The sequence below is a fragment of the Papio anubis genome, chromosome 1, assembly GCF_008728515.1.
Source record: "Papio anubis isolate 15944 chromosome 1, Panubis1.0, whole genome shotgun sequence".
NCBI classification, from domain to species: Eukaryota; Metazoa; Chordata; class Mammalia; order Primates; family Cercopithecidae; genus Papio; species Papio anubis.
Window position 1 is genome coordinate 85,126,659 of NC_044976.1, and position 14,741 is coordinate 85,141,399.

The window sequence follows — 14,741 nt, forward strand, 5'->3', positions numbered from 1 at the left end:
TTTCCCTCCCTCTCTCCCTTCCTCCCTCCCTTCCTTCCTCAAAAAGCCATTAGGTAGACCCAAACAAGGCAGGCAGAGTGGAGGAGACAGGCCTGAGCCGAGATAGCCTATACAAGAAGGAGCGGCAGTCCAGCAGGGCCAAAGAGACCAGCTAGAGGTCAGGCGCAGTGGCTCATGCCTATAATTCCAACACCTTGGGAGGCCGAGGCGGGCAGATCACTTGAAGTCAGGAGTTTGAGACCAGCCTGGCCAACATGGTGAAAACCTGTCTCCACCAAAAAGTACAAAAATTAGCCAGGCATGGTGGTGTGCACCTGTAGTCCCCAGCTACTTGGGAGACTGAGGCAGGAGAATCACTAGAACCCAGGAGGCAGAGGTTGCAGTGAGTTGAGATCGTGCCACCACACTCCAGCCTGAGCGACAGAGTGAGACTGTCTCAAAAAAAAAAAAAAAAAAAGAGGTCACATACAGGAAGATTGGGCAAATACATAAATATATCAAAGGTTAATCTAAGCCAGATTTCTCACAAGAGAAGCATAAATATGGAAAGAAGAAAACCTTGAACAAACCCTTGGGTGTTGAATTGAAATTAGAAGTATTGAAAATTCTTGGTTTTCAATATATACAAATAGAGAAATAGAGATGTAATGTAATAGAGATGTAAATGTGTGCATATACATACATATACATACAGCTCTGTCAACTGAAAAGAACTGGGAGCCATGAGTACACCTACTACCCAGATGTTGATTTGCAAACCCCTCTCTCCACCAAAATGAACCAGGCCTCCTTGGAGAAATGGCTGCTTCCAGGACTGGGGCAGGGAAATTACAAGATGAGTCTAGACTATCTATATTTTCATGGCCAAAAATAAGGAGGTGTTCAAGCAAGATGAGGACATATTAAAAGGACACAAAAGGCAGCTTGAAGGGGCTCCCACTGGTCAAATCCACAACAATTCATACATCAAAAAATGCCAGTAGTAATAAAGCATAATCTATTGAACCAAATAAGAAACCCATGAGTCCACATTGGTATAAATAAATGAATTACTCAATAAATGGGGAGAAGAGAAACTTCCTTTGTGTATTAGAAAGCCTACTAATAAATGTAAAAGGAGTTATAGAGTTAGAAAATCACCATTTGGCATCAGTAATAATTATAGCAATAATTAGGCAGGAAGCATCAAAGGATGCTAAAACTTATGCGTGAAAGTGGGGTAAGTAACAGGAATTTCCACAGTCTCAAAGTTGCAGAGGAGCGGAATCATAGCCCCTCAAAGATGTCTCCATCCAAATCCCCAGAACCTGTGAACATGACAAAAGAGACTTTGTGGGTGTGAGTAAATTAATAATCTGGAGATGGGGAGGTTGTTCAGGTGGGTCTGATGTAATCACAAGGGTCCTTGTGAGTGAAAGAGAGCAGCAAGAGAATCAGAGAAGGAGATGAGATGATGAAAACAGGAGTCAGAGTCTGAGAAAGATTTGAAGATGCAACACTGCTGGCTTTGAGGATGGAGGAAGGGGCCAAGGAATAGAAGCTGGAGGAAACAAGGAAACAGGTTCTCTTCTAGAGCCTCCAGAAGGAACACAGCCCTGCTGACACCTTGATTGTTGCCCAGTGGGACTCCTTTCAGACTTATGACCTTCAGAACTGTAAGATTATTAAAATTGTGTTGTTTTAAGTCACTAAGTTTGTGGTAACAGGTTGCAGAAGCAATAGGAAACTGACACCATTACAAAAGAAAAAAAAGTAACTTCACAGTGGAAAAATCTTGACAAATACTATCTTAGTGAAAGTAACCAAAATTAACACCATCAGAAACAGGCCAATAAGGGTGTACTACCAGATAAGATGCAATGAAAACACACAGCATCTGTTATTATTTTAGTCAACAAATGCATAAACTGAGGCATAAGACAACATCAGACGAATCCAAATTGAGAGACATTTTACAAAATGCCTGGCATGTAACTTTTTAAAATGTCAAAGTTATGAAGGTCAAGGATAGGGTGGCAACTTACAGATTGAAAGATACTAAAAACAAACAAAAAATGACAACTGGAGCAATGTATGACTCTGGCCTGATTCTTTGCTACAAAGGAGCTACTGAGACAACCGAAAAAATGTAAACAGATACTGGGAGACGGATCAAGGGGAATTCTTTGTACTGTTCTTACAACTTTTCTATGTAGAACTGTTTCCAAAAAAAATTTTTAAGTGGATGATTGTCATGGTAATACGAGTCTTGCGCAAGCTTAACGGATAAAGAATGTCAGAGGATTGGTGGAGATGGGCGGGGGATATGAAACGTGAGGCTGGACAAGACAGCACATTTTAGGATGGAGATAATGGCCTGAGAGTGTTTCTGATTTGACCGGTGAGGCCCTTGTTCCTGAATGGAAATTAGGCTAGATTCGCCTTTGCCTGAGTCCCTTAGCTTTGAAACTTGCCAGGTTGGCCTGTTTGCTAACACTGCCCCCTCAGGTTGCCCCCGAAGGTGCCTCAGAAAACCGTACTGAGGCGCAGTTAGAGCCTCATTTAGAAACTCGGAAAATACCAACGTGATGATTATTTCAACTTAATACGGCCAGCAGATGGCAGCAGGCAACTCAGGGAAAGAAAGCGAGAGACCCGGAGATGGGAGGTCCGTGGTTGCTGCTTCAGCTCAGCCAGGAGAGAGCAAAGGCCGACTGGCTCATTGAGTTGGTGGCCATCTTTGAATTAAAGGGTTCCTGCCAGGCAACAGAACCTCGGACGGCCCAACCTTACTCCCTGGACATCATGGCGGAAAGAGGAGGACTGAGGGAAATTTCATTGTGTTTTAAAGAAAAAAACGTTTACTTTTTCCTAATAATATAAAAAAGAAAAAGAGAAGCCATCCTTTAATGGAACCTGAATTAGATGCCTCGAGAGTCCCAAACATTAAGAACAGAAAGAGCTGGATTCACGAGTCATGGGGTCCAAAGTGGCATCAAGTATTTCGGACAATGATAATAAAAATAGAGCCTCAGTTTATTTACCTGTAAAATGGGAACAGAGGATTTCGCAAATCAGATGAGTCAATATATGCAGAGAGTTTGCTTTTTATTATTTATTTTTATGAAACAGGGCCTAACTCTGTCATCCAGGCCACAGAGAGTTTAGAATAGTGACTGGCATGTGGTCAGCACTTAATAAAAATTACCTGCAATTATTATTATTTACTGAACACTTACTGTGGCCCAGGCATTCAGTTAAGTGTTTTATGTATGTTATATTATTTATTTCTTACAACAGTCTTGTACTATATATTTTATTAACTCAATTAAAAAATTTCAGGCTCAGAAAATTTAAATAATTTACACATGTACCAAATGCCTATTAGGGACACTGTGGATTCAGCAGGAATAAGGACAGACATGATCCCTGTCCTCCTGTAACAACCATCTGTCTAGTTGAGGGTCATACAGCTAGCCAGAGTAGAGTTTGAACCCAGGTGTCTCTTGCTCCTCTTTGGCTGCCTTCCATAATAAAAAGAGTGAATTGGCCGGGCATGGTGGCTCACACCTGTAATCCCAGCACTTTGGGAGGCTGAGGTGGGTGGATCACGAGGTCAGGAGATCAAGACCATCATGGCCAACACGGTGAAACCCTGTCTCCACTAAAAATACACAAATTAGCTGGGCATGGTGGCTCGTGCCTCTAATCCCAGCTACTCAGGAGGCTGAAGCAGGAGAATCACTTGAACCAAGGAGTTGAAGGTTGTGGTGAGCTGCGATTGTGCCATTGCACTCCAGCCTGGCGACAGAGTGAGACTCTGTCTCAAAAAAAAGTGAACTTTTACCGAATACCCATTGTGTGCCAGGAACTTTACATACTATTTAGTTTACATATTCCCCAACCCAATGAAGTAAGAATTATTGTCACCACCATTATACATATGAGGAGATATTAAATGCTTTGCCCAAAGACCATGCCACTAAGGAGCAGGCACATCTGTTATGTATTTGAAGTCCATACTCTTTCCATGGCAACACACTGTAGATGCTTCCTAGGGTCAGAAGGGATCTGCACCAGCATCATCCTCATTCTGTCCACAAGTTACATCAAAGTCCCACCCAGGAAGGTCATGCAATCAAAATGATATATTGGTAGTAAGGATCCTCTGAGATCTTCAGATTCAACTCTTTGAGCAACATTTTTTTTTTTTTTTTTGAAACAGAGCTTCGCTCTTGTTGCCCAGGCTGGAGTGCAATGGTGCGATCTCAGCTCGCCACAACCTCTGCCTCCTGGGTTCAAGTGATTCTCCTGCCTCAGCCTCCTGAGTAGCTAGGATTACAGGCATGCGCCACCTCACCTGGCTAATTTTGTATTTTTGATAGAGACGGGTTTTCTCCATGTTGGTCAGGCTTGTCTCAAACTCCCGACCTCAGGTGATCCGTCCACCGTGGCCTTCCAAACTGCTGAGATTACCTGCGTGAGCCACTGCGCCTGGCCTGAGCAACGTATTTTAAAGTAGACACAGAAATCCCTATCAAAACTGGCACAGCAAACAAAGGGAATTTATTGGTTAAAGTAATAATTGGTTGATTGATGAAATACTCAAGGAATACTTCAGCTTCAGAAATGTCTTCATTGGGAACGAATTTCTCTCTCACTGTATCATTGGATGCTTTTCTTCTGTGCTGGCTCCATGCGTAGTCCATTAGAAAGAGAACTCTCACAGTTGAGTTCTAACTAGATCTTTGCCACATTCAAACACAAATCCTGGGTCTGATTCTCATTGCTCTAAATTGGGTCACATGCTCATCACTGAACCAATCACTTTGGCCAGTTGGGGCCTACCCTTGAAGCTGAAGCGTGTCAACCTCTCTCACACCTGATGAGATTTAACAGCAGGGAGGGGTTATTCTCCAAATACAATTTGGGGTATCTTTCTACTCAAAGGATGAATGATTATGGTGGTTGAATGACAAAAACAACAGATGTCTCCTACATCTACATTCTAATCAAACTGAACTATTTTGTAGTGTCTAAGGCACATTCTGTACTTTCCTTCTGGCAGGCTGTTGGTCACATTCTTCTCTTGATTAGTACACATTGTTCTCTTGGAACACTTGATTTCCACCTTCCAATATCTCCCAACCAATCCTCTCTGGCCTTCACAATTTAAATACTGTCTCCTTATTTCCAATGGATATAATCCCTTCTTTCTCTGAGTGTGAACACCTCTCACAATTCTCTTATCTTCCCGTTATATTTTAGTTATTTGTATATTTGTCTTAACCCAACCAATCCTAAATTTTGAGTTAGATTCCTTATGTTAATGACGAAGATGCTTATAATCTACAGAGGAAGGAATTATATTTAGAAATTTTAATCAATAGCAAAGATAAATACCTTAGTAAGTTGCTTAAAATCTAAATCAGTAGATTCCAAATGAATGAGCATTTACTGTAATTGCAGACAGATTACATTTTAACAGTAAAATTTATTTTCAGATTAACTGAAGTTGACCACCACATTTCCACTGCAACCCTTACTGAAAGATTTGACACTGGGCCATCTTTAGTGCTGTGAGATATCCCAGTGTCTAAAAGTGAATCATTCTGGACATGGGTATTCCTCCTTGAGTGAGTGCAATAGGTAAATTCCTCAGTTATTTGTCTTTCCCTCATGGGTCTGTAAAATCCTTCACACTTATGCTGGACTTATATCTCTACAGCCAAACAGTGCTTAGAATATTTTGGGCACTCCATAAATATTTGTCAAATGAAGGAGTGAAGGAATAAAAGCAACAATGATTGAGAAAAGTATGTGTTTATGTGTTTATCCTTTTAGATGTTTTGAAAAACAATCTCCAGATGTTAGTTTATTTTTCTGTCTTTTGCCCACTTCTGCTGAAAAAGGAGCACTAAAATAATTCCTGATGAAGGGTTTTAGGTCACAGGTTGAAAGAATGCTAGGGCTAAAGGAAATATCCACTGCCCACTGTTCCTGGCAGTTAGCAGACACTAAAGTGGTGTGAGAATGGATATAAAAGAAGGATAGGTGACTTTTACTATGCATAAAAACATAAATCCTGAAGTCCTAACAGATTATATAGTCAAGGTTCTGATGGGCCACTTAAAATTGCTAGTTATTTGGGGTCATATGTTGCTGCCACAAAAGTTGGGGTTTAACTGGCATTTATGTCCTTCTTGTAACAAAGGAAAAACAAGTACCTCCATAAGTCTTTGCCTTAGAGCAAGCAGTCCAATAAGAGACCAAAATACTCACTTGAATCTCTGCAGGACAAAATGATCCCAGAGGCTGTCATCCTCAAATATTTAAGAACCCCGTAGAAGAGTTCTTATTTAATTCATGTAAAAACAGGGCAAGGGTGTGTTGTGTGGAGGGGAAGGATGAGCTCTTTAGAAAAGACAGGCCCAAATGTTCCTGTCAAGGGAATTTATCACCCTTATTAGGAAATGACTTTGCTATATGGAAGAGCTCATGTTCCTTCGATCAGGGCTGCTTGTTCTATTTTTTCTGACTAATTTCTTGCAGTTACTCAGACTTTCCTGGAATTAAGCTGATTTATTTGAAAGCTGAACACTGCAATCCTGATCTCTAAAACATGCATGGAGCTTCTGCTGGAAAGGTGTTAGATATTATATCTGAGTGTCTAATTATAAGGAGTTTCGGTATTCACTGAGCAACCATAGGTGCTAGGAGTAGCAAAGATCCTAACAGTCAACAGCATCTTTATCTGAATATTGAAAGAATATTGCCAATGTGGGATACAATCATAGGCTAAATTCTATAACACAAACTTGAAATGCCATCCCCATTAAAATAGTAGATTAGTGTGGGTTAGAGAATTTGAGGAAGGCCTCAGGAGGACATTCCAGGTAGAGAGAATTATTAGGACAAAGACCCAGCACCCTGAATAGGATTTCATTTAATTTAGCAAGTACTGGCCAGCCATGGTAGCTCATGCCTGTAATTCCAGCACTTTGGGAGGCGAAGGCAGGATTGCTTGAGCCTAGGAGTTCAAAACCAGCCTGGGCAAATAGCGAGACCCTGTCTCTAATATTTAAAAGAAAAATAGGCCGGGCGCTGGTGGCTCACGCCTGTAATCCCAGCACTTTGGGAGGCCGAGGTGGATGGATCACGAGGTCAGGAGATCGAGACCATCCTGGCTAACATGGTGAAACCCCGTCTCTACTAAAAGTACAAAAAATTAGCCGGGCATGGTGGCGGGTGCCTGTGGTCCCAGCTACTTGGAAGGCTGAGGGAGGAGAATGGCGTGAACCCGGGAGGCGGAGCTTGCAGTGAGCCGAGATCGCGCCACTACACTCCAGCCTGGGAGACAGCGATACTCCGTCTCAAAAAAAAAAAAAAAAAAAAAAAAAAAAGGAAAGAAAAGAAAAAGAAAAACAATTAGGAATTATTAAAAAAAATAAAAATTGTAGAAACAAGTTTTAAATTAAAAAAAAAATTAATAACTGTTGGCCGGGCGCATTGGCTCTCGCCTGTAATCCCAGCACTTTGGGAGGCCGAGGCGGGCAGATCACAAGGTCAGGAGATGGAGACCATCCTGGCTAACATGGTGAAATCCCGTCTCTACTAAAAATACAAAAAGTTAGCTGGACGTGGTGGTGGGCACCTGTAGTCCCAGCTACTCGGGAGGCTGAGGTAGGAGAAAGGTGTGAACCTGGGAGGTGGAGCTTGCAGTGAGCTGAGATTGCGTCACTGCACTCCAGCCCGGGCGACAGAGCGAGACTCGTCTTAAAACAATAAAATAAATAAATAAATAAATAATTTAACAAGTATTTATGAAGCAGCTCCTTTGTGCCAGACACTGGACTTAGCCCCGTGAATACAATGGTAATAAGAGAAATACGGTCTCTGCCCCTGCAGCACTTACAGGTTAGTGGGGTATACATGGAACATCAGAGGAGTAGATGGAATATATTTGTGTTGACTGTTAAAGGCTAGTTGGAGGGAAAGGGCAGGCCAGTGAACTGGAGGAGGATGGATATGACTCAACTGCTTCAAGGGAGCACTTGATGGGAGTGCATGGTATTTTTGTCTGTGGTACAGAGGGGAGCTTGAGGTAGGGGCAAGTGGAGAAATGGACACCAACATGAGTGTGGGAGTGTGGTGGGAAAGCCTGAACTCAGGCTTTGTGCTTCCTTCTCTGTCTGTTTTTATCTGGTACTCCTGCAACCTGAGTCCTCTTTAATTAATTAATTAATTAATTAATTTGTTTTTGAGATGGAGTTTTGCTCTTGTTGCCCAGGCTGGAGTGCAATGGCACGATCTTGGCTCACCGCAACCTCCGCCTCCCAAGTTCAAGCGATTCTCCTGCCTCAGCCTCCCGAGTAGCTGGGATTACAGGCATGCGCCACCACGCCCGGCTAATTTTGTATTTTTAGTAGAGACGGGTTTCTCCATGTTGGTCAGGCTGGTCTCGAACTCCTGACCTCAGGTGATTGGCCAGCCTCGGCCTCCCAAAGTGCTGGGATTAAAGGCATGAGCCACTGCACCTGGCCGAGTCCTCTTTTATTTAGTGAGCTTAAGGCAAGACTGTTTCACATGTTTAGAACCCTGCAAAATGAGGAACATTGGTTCTTGAGCCAAACTGAACTGCCTCTGCTGAGCTGTCGATTACACATCATGAAGAAGAAGAGTGATACCTTTAGAGTGTCAACGAAGAGAGTCAAACTCTGTAAAATATTTAAAGAGGTTTATTCTGAGGCAAATAGGAGTAACCATGGCCCGTGACACAGCCCTCAGGAGGTCCTGAGAACATGTGCCTAAGGCAGTCAGGGTTCAGCTTGGTTTTACACATTTTAGGAAGGCATGAGACATCAATCAAATACATTTGAGAAATACATTGGTTTGGTCCAGAAAGGCGGGACAATTCAAAGCGGGGTGGCAGGGGTGGTGGGGGTGGGGCAGGGGGGTGGGTTGTTGGTGGGGAGGTTTCCAGGCTATAGGTAGATTTAAACATTTTCTGGTTGACAATCAGTTGAGTTTGTCTAAAGAGCTGGGATCAACAGAAAGGAAATGTTCAGGTTAAAATAAAAAATTGTGGATACCAAGGTTTTTTTGAAATCTCATAGTGGCTGCCCTTAGAGACAATAGATGACAAATGTTTCCTATTCAGAACTTTTAAAAGGTGATAGACTCTCAGTTAATCTCTTCAGGATTGGAGGGCCTGGAAGAAAAAGATCTAGCTATGTTAATAGAGATTATTTACAGATGCAATTTTTCCCCACAAAGGATGGCTTTGCAGAGCCATTTCAAAATATGGCAAATAGACATGTGTTTTTGGGTAAAGTATTTTGATTTTCTTCTTTGTCCCATAATGTTATACCAGAGTCAGATTGGAAAGTAAGTCATGACATATAGAGTTAAATAAAACCCATCTCATGAGAATTTATGGTTTGCAGGGCATGACTCCCCAGACCCCTCAGACAGGAATTTGGGCAAGATTTTAAAAATCAGAGCTTAGTCCTCATTAGTCTTTGCTCCAAGAGAAATTCCTCTGGTGTCTTCATAACAGCTTTCACAAACATGAGAAGTACTGTGTGAGGTTGTGCATCATTTCAAGAATGTTCTCAAGCAAATACTTTCTGATTGTTTTTTATATTGTGTACTCTGCAAAAAAAAGCACCTTCAGATGTTGGTTTTTCATTCAGATTCTTTATTAAATCAAATTTTCTCATAGGAACGTTGAACTTTAGTGAGAAAAGATGTTAAATAAATACATATTTCTGGTTGCTAAACCTAAGAAAATAATCTTTCAGCATTGCATAGGCAGAGCATAAAGAAATAAGATTTCGGCTGGGCATGGTGGCTCACGCCTGTAATCCCAGCACTTTGGGAGGCCAAGGCGGGCGGATCACGAGATCAGGAGATCGAGACCATCCTGGCTAACATGGTGAAACCCTGTCTCTACTAAAAATACAAAAAATTAGCCAGGCATGGTGGCGGGCACTTGTAGTCCCAGCTACTCTGGAAGCTAAGGCAGGAGGATGGCAAGCCGGGGAGGCGGAACTTGCCGTGAGCTGAAATTGCGCCACTGCACTCCAGCCTGGGTGACAGAGCAAGACTCCGTCTCAAAAAAAAAAAAAAAAAAAATGTATATCATGTTGGGTGACTTAGGACCCTGAACTCAAATTCAGGAATGATTACTGACATATTCTGCAGAGGTTAAGTGGTACACAAAACACCCTATAAATGGGTCCTGTCCTCAGAGTCTTGGACAAGAAGACCTGGTTTCTGAGAACAGCTCTGTTATTAAAAAGCCATATAGCTTAGTCTATGAAAGTTTTTTGGCCACGATGGTATTTAAAAAGCTTTTAGTTGTAGGTGCCTTCATATGGGGTATGCATCTTCTCTTTGCCAGAGTCCCCACGCTTACTATTAATTATATCTGACTTTCATGTTACTTGCCTGGGCTAGTCCCTGCTACCATTTGAATTTCTTACACTTGACAGGAGTGGGGACAATGACATTAACCCTGGGACAACTGCAGCACTCCTGGGGTAGGTTCAGGAGTAAGAAGTAACCAATGAAGAAAGATGGAAGATCACTAGGAAAAAAAATGCTGTTTTGGAAACAAAAGGTCTTTCAATACAGAGGTGAAATTGGTACAGAAAGTTCAAATAGAGGCCTGGCAAGGTGGCTCATGCCTGTAATCCTGGCACTTTGGGAGGCCGAGGCGGGTAGATCACCTGAGGTCAGGAGGTTGAGGCCAGCTTGGCCAACATGGTGAAGCCCTATCTCTACTAAAAATACAAAACATTAGCCGGGTGTGTTGGCACATGCCTGTAATCCCAGCTACTCAGGAGGCTGAGGCAGGAGAATTGCTTCAATCCGGAAGGTGGAGGTTGCGGTGAGCCAAGATCACATCATTGCACTCCAGTCTGGCAACAAAAGCAAGACTCCATCTTAAATAAAAACAAAACAAACAAAAAACAATACAAAGAAAGTTAAAACAGAATAAGAACAAAGGGTTGGCAATTAGGAGATTATTGGTAGCAAAGGAAAGTTTCAGTGGTACAGTTGGGACAAAAACCAGCCTGAAATCATATTAAGCAATGTGAGAGGTTCAAATAGGACTAATAAGTAGTGTAATTTTGACTATAAAGTCACAATTCAGAGTTGGAATCCAACCCTCCCACTGATGTGTAGCAATCATCACCAAGTTAATGCATTTCCAGAAAACATAAACTTTCAGTGATGAATCTTAGCTATATTGTCATACTGACTCAGGTTGATAGAAGGATCTTAATGGGGTCACTGGGGAATATAAACGAGATGCCAAGTAGAAAACATGTTAATGTCTTGGCACAAGGAAGCCCGAGGTGTTCTAGAAGCCGCTAATGCATTTTACATGATTGCTTAATTTCAGGAAATCCTGACTCACTGCCCCTATAGGGTAAGAAGCAAAGGCTGGTCTCAATTTACAATCCTACACACCAGTTTTGAGTAGAGCTTAGATTATTCCTGGCAGCAATATGTCTGTTCAGTGCCTATTTAAATTTGAAAATGTTTTAGTATATGTATATTTTGTTTTCTTTGAGAAAAAGCAGGCTGTATTTGAAATGTTCTGAAAACCACTGTGACTAAATGGGTAAGGTAACGCCTCCTCGCTTAACTTTTGAATGGACGTGGAGTGCCATCATCAAATCTACAGTCAGACCACTGAGCCCTTGAAAGATGGTCCAGGTGAAGCTTGAATAAAGAAAAATAAGAAAACAGTTAGAACTAGCTTGTTAGCATTGGGTGATGAAAGAAGTGGAATGCTACAAATAATGTCACTGAAAATGCACCCATTTTATTATTGAATGTTCCCAATAATGCGTTCATAGTAGTTATTATGAACCCTACTTCATATAGGTGAATAACAGGGAAAGGAATAATTAGACAATTTAGCTAAAGTCACATGGTAAACCAGTGAAGATCCAGGGTTCGACTTCAAATAGGATCAGTGTCACTCCAGATTTGTCCTCCATCTACTCCCTCTCCTACCTTCCTCAGCAACGATTCCAAACCTTCCTTACAAGCCCATCACGCAACCCTTAGCTGCTCTCTCAAATTCTGATGAATGGCCTTGTGTCCCACATGGCTGAGAAAGCTGAGGTCCTTCCCTTTATGTGTTATCTGGTTGTGCACACTCTTGCCCATCCTCATCTCTCGTCCCCCAGGCTCTCTTCCTTCCATGTGAAGCCAACCGCCCAGGCATTTGACCCATTGCCTCTCCCACACACACACGTTTTTTTTTTTTTTTGAGATGGAGTCTCTCCCTGTCACCCAGGCTGGAGTACAATGGTTCAATCTCGGCTCACTGCAACCTCCACCTCCCGGGTTCAATCAATTCTCCTGCCTCAGCCTCCCAAGTAGCTGGGACTGCAGGTGCATGCCGCTATGCCCAGCTACTTTTTGTATTTTTAGTTGAGAGGGGGTTTCACCATGTTGGCCAGGCTGGTCTTGAACTCCTGACCTCATGATCCGCTTACCTCGGCCTCCCAAAGTGCTGGGATTACAGGTGTGATCCACCGTGCCTGGCCTCCCACACACTTTTATTTCTCCTTCTTCACTGGTAACTTCCCCTCAGCTTGTCAACATCTCAAGTTTTTCCCAGGTTAAAAAACTCTTCCTTTGATTGTCAAAGCCAATCTGTCTGTTCCCTGTCTTATTCAAATTTATCCAGTTGTCTCTACTTCCCGCCTCCCCATTTCTTTCCAATTCACTTATCTCCCCACTGCCCTGAAATCTGGTTTCTTCTGAAGTGTGTCCCTCCACCCCCATCCCAAAATTATATGTGGAGGTCCTAATTTCCAACACCTCAAAATGTGACTATATTGGGAGACAGGGTCTTTTTTATTTTATTTTATTTTTTTGAGACAGAGACTCACTGCGTTGCCAGGGTGGAGTGCAGTGGCACAATCTCAGCTCACTGCAACGTCCGGCCCCGGGGTTCAAGCGATTCTCCTGCCTCAGCCTCAAGAGTAGCTGGGACTACAGGCATGCGCCACCCTGCCCAGTTAATTTTTGTATTTTTAGTAGAGACAGGGTTTCACCATGTTGGCCAGGATGGTCTTGATCTCTTGACCTTGTGATCTGCCCACGTTGGCCTCCCAAAGTGCTGGGATTACAGGCATTAAGCCACTGTGCCCTGCCAAGATAGGATCTTTAAAGAGGTAATTAAGTTAAAATGAGTTCACAAGGGTAGGCCCTAATCCAATATGACTGGTGTCTTTATAGGAAGTGATTAGGACACAGATGGACAACCATGTAAGGCCATGTGAAGACACTGAGAGAAGATGGTTACCTGCATGTCAAGGAGAGAGGCCTCAGAGGAAACCAACACTGCTGGTACCTTAATCTCTGATGTCTAGCCTCCAGAACTGCGAGAATATAAATTCCTGTTGTTTAAGCCACCCAGTCTGTGGTACTTTGTTATGGCAGCACTGACAAACTAATCCAGGCAGTTTGAAAGAGTTCTTACTAAGGTCACTAATGACCTTCCAATTGTAAAAATCATATTTTCAGTCCTTATTCTGTTGGAATTTTCTTCTGTATGTGACATGAAAGACCAATGTATTGGTGTCCCTGATACTCTTTTGGGCTTCTTCATAACCTTTTATTTGTTTCCTTTCTTTTCCACGGGTTCTTCTTTCCTTCTCAGACATTGACGTTCTCCTGGATCCAGTGCTACACCACTGCTCTTAACATTCTTCTCTAGGATGATCTCATCCTTTCTTATGGTTTTAATATAGCGGACTCAGAAATTGGAAGGGAGGCTCTAAAATTAGTGTGTAAGGCAAAAATATTGCATGTAAATTTACCCTTGAAAATTCCTTAGAAAAGTACAACAAAGTGGCTTACCTGTTAGTGATGTGAGGAACTGAGATGAAATGAGGGAAGAGACTCATATTTTCCATTGCAAACTCACTTTGGTGCATATGCTGAGTGGGGAAATTATTTTATTTAATTTGTTTTTCTGTCTTTCCATTTTGCCATCTGTGTTTGATTGAATTTGCACAGGTTAAATGTACGTGTGATGAATTACATTGTACTGGCGTACTTGCTTATTCTAAACTTCTCCCTCAGACCTTTCTTCTGAGCTTCAAACACATACAGCAACTTCCACCTGAACGTCTCCCCTTGGAAATCTCAGACTTCATAAGCTCAAATTCAAAAAAGACGCCTTCATTTTTCCCTTAACTGGCCCTTTGTCCTGAATTCTCAGTGTGAGCATCCATGAATCAGTTAAGTCATCCATGATGTTTCCCTTTTCCTCCTCATCGAAAAAAAGAGATTGCAAATAGATCTGTGGGCCATCAAGTTTGGCTTCCATTGAAAGAATTTAAATTTGTTGCCACTATTTAAAAATGAGGATGTTTTGCATTTTTAAATGCCAAATTCTAGATTCTTTTGAAAAACTAGAGTATTTGGTAACATTGGACCCATACTCCAGTATAGCCAAGGTCAGCCAGAAGAGAGAAGCAGCAGCTGTCTTTTATTTTTTTCTTTTTTTTTTTTTTGAGATGGAGTTTTGCTTTGTCACCCAGGCTGCAGTGCAGTGGTGCGATCTCGGTTCACTGCAAACTCCACCTCCCGGGTTCAAGCGATTCTCCCATTCAGCCTCCCAAGTTGCTGGGATTACAGATGTGCACCACCACACCTGGCTAATTTTTGTATGTTTTAGTAGAGATGGGGTTTCACCATGTTGACTGATTGGTCTTAAACCCCGG

The 14,741-nt window shown here is 42.3% G+C and overlaps 1 long non-coding RNA gene across 1 annotated transcript in view; it reads left to right on the forward strand.

The window, feature by feature from the left end:
• The window catches only part of LOC116268872, a 29,007-nt gene extending 14,675 nt beyond the window's left edge, over positions 1–14,332 (forward strand). The window contains exon 4 of the long non-coding RNA XR_004176070.1: positions 13,249–14,332. This is a non-coding gene — a long non-coding RNA (uncharacterized LOC116268872). The remainder of the gene's footprint in view (positions 1–13,248) is intronic.
• The last annotated feature ends 409 nt before the right edge of the window (positions 14,333–14,741 follow it).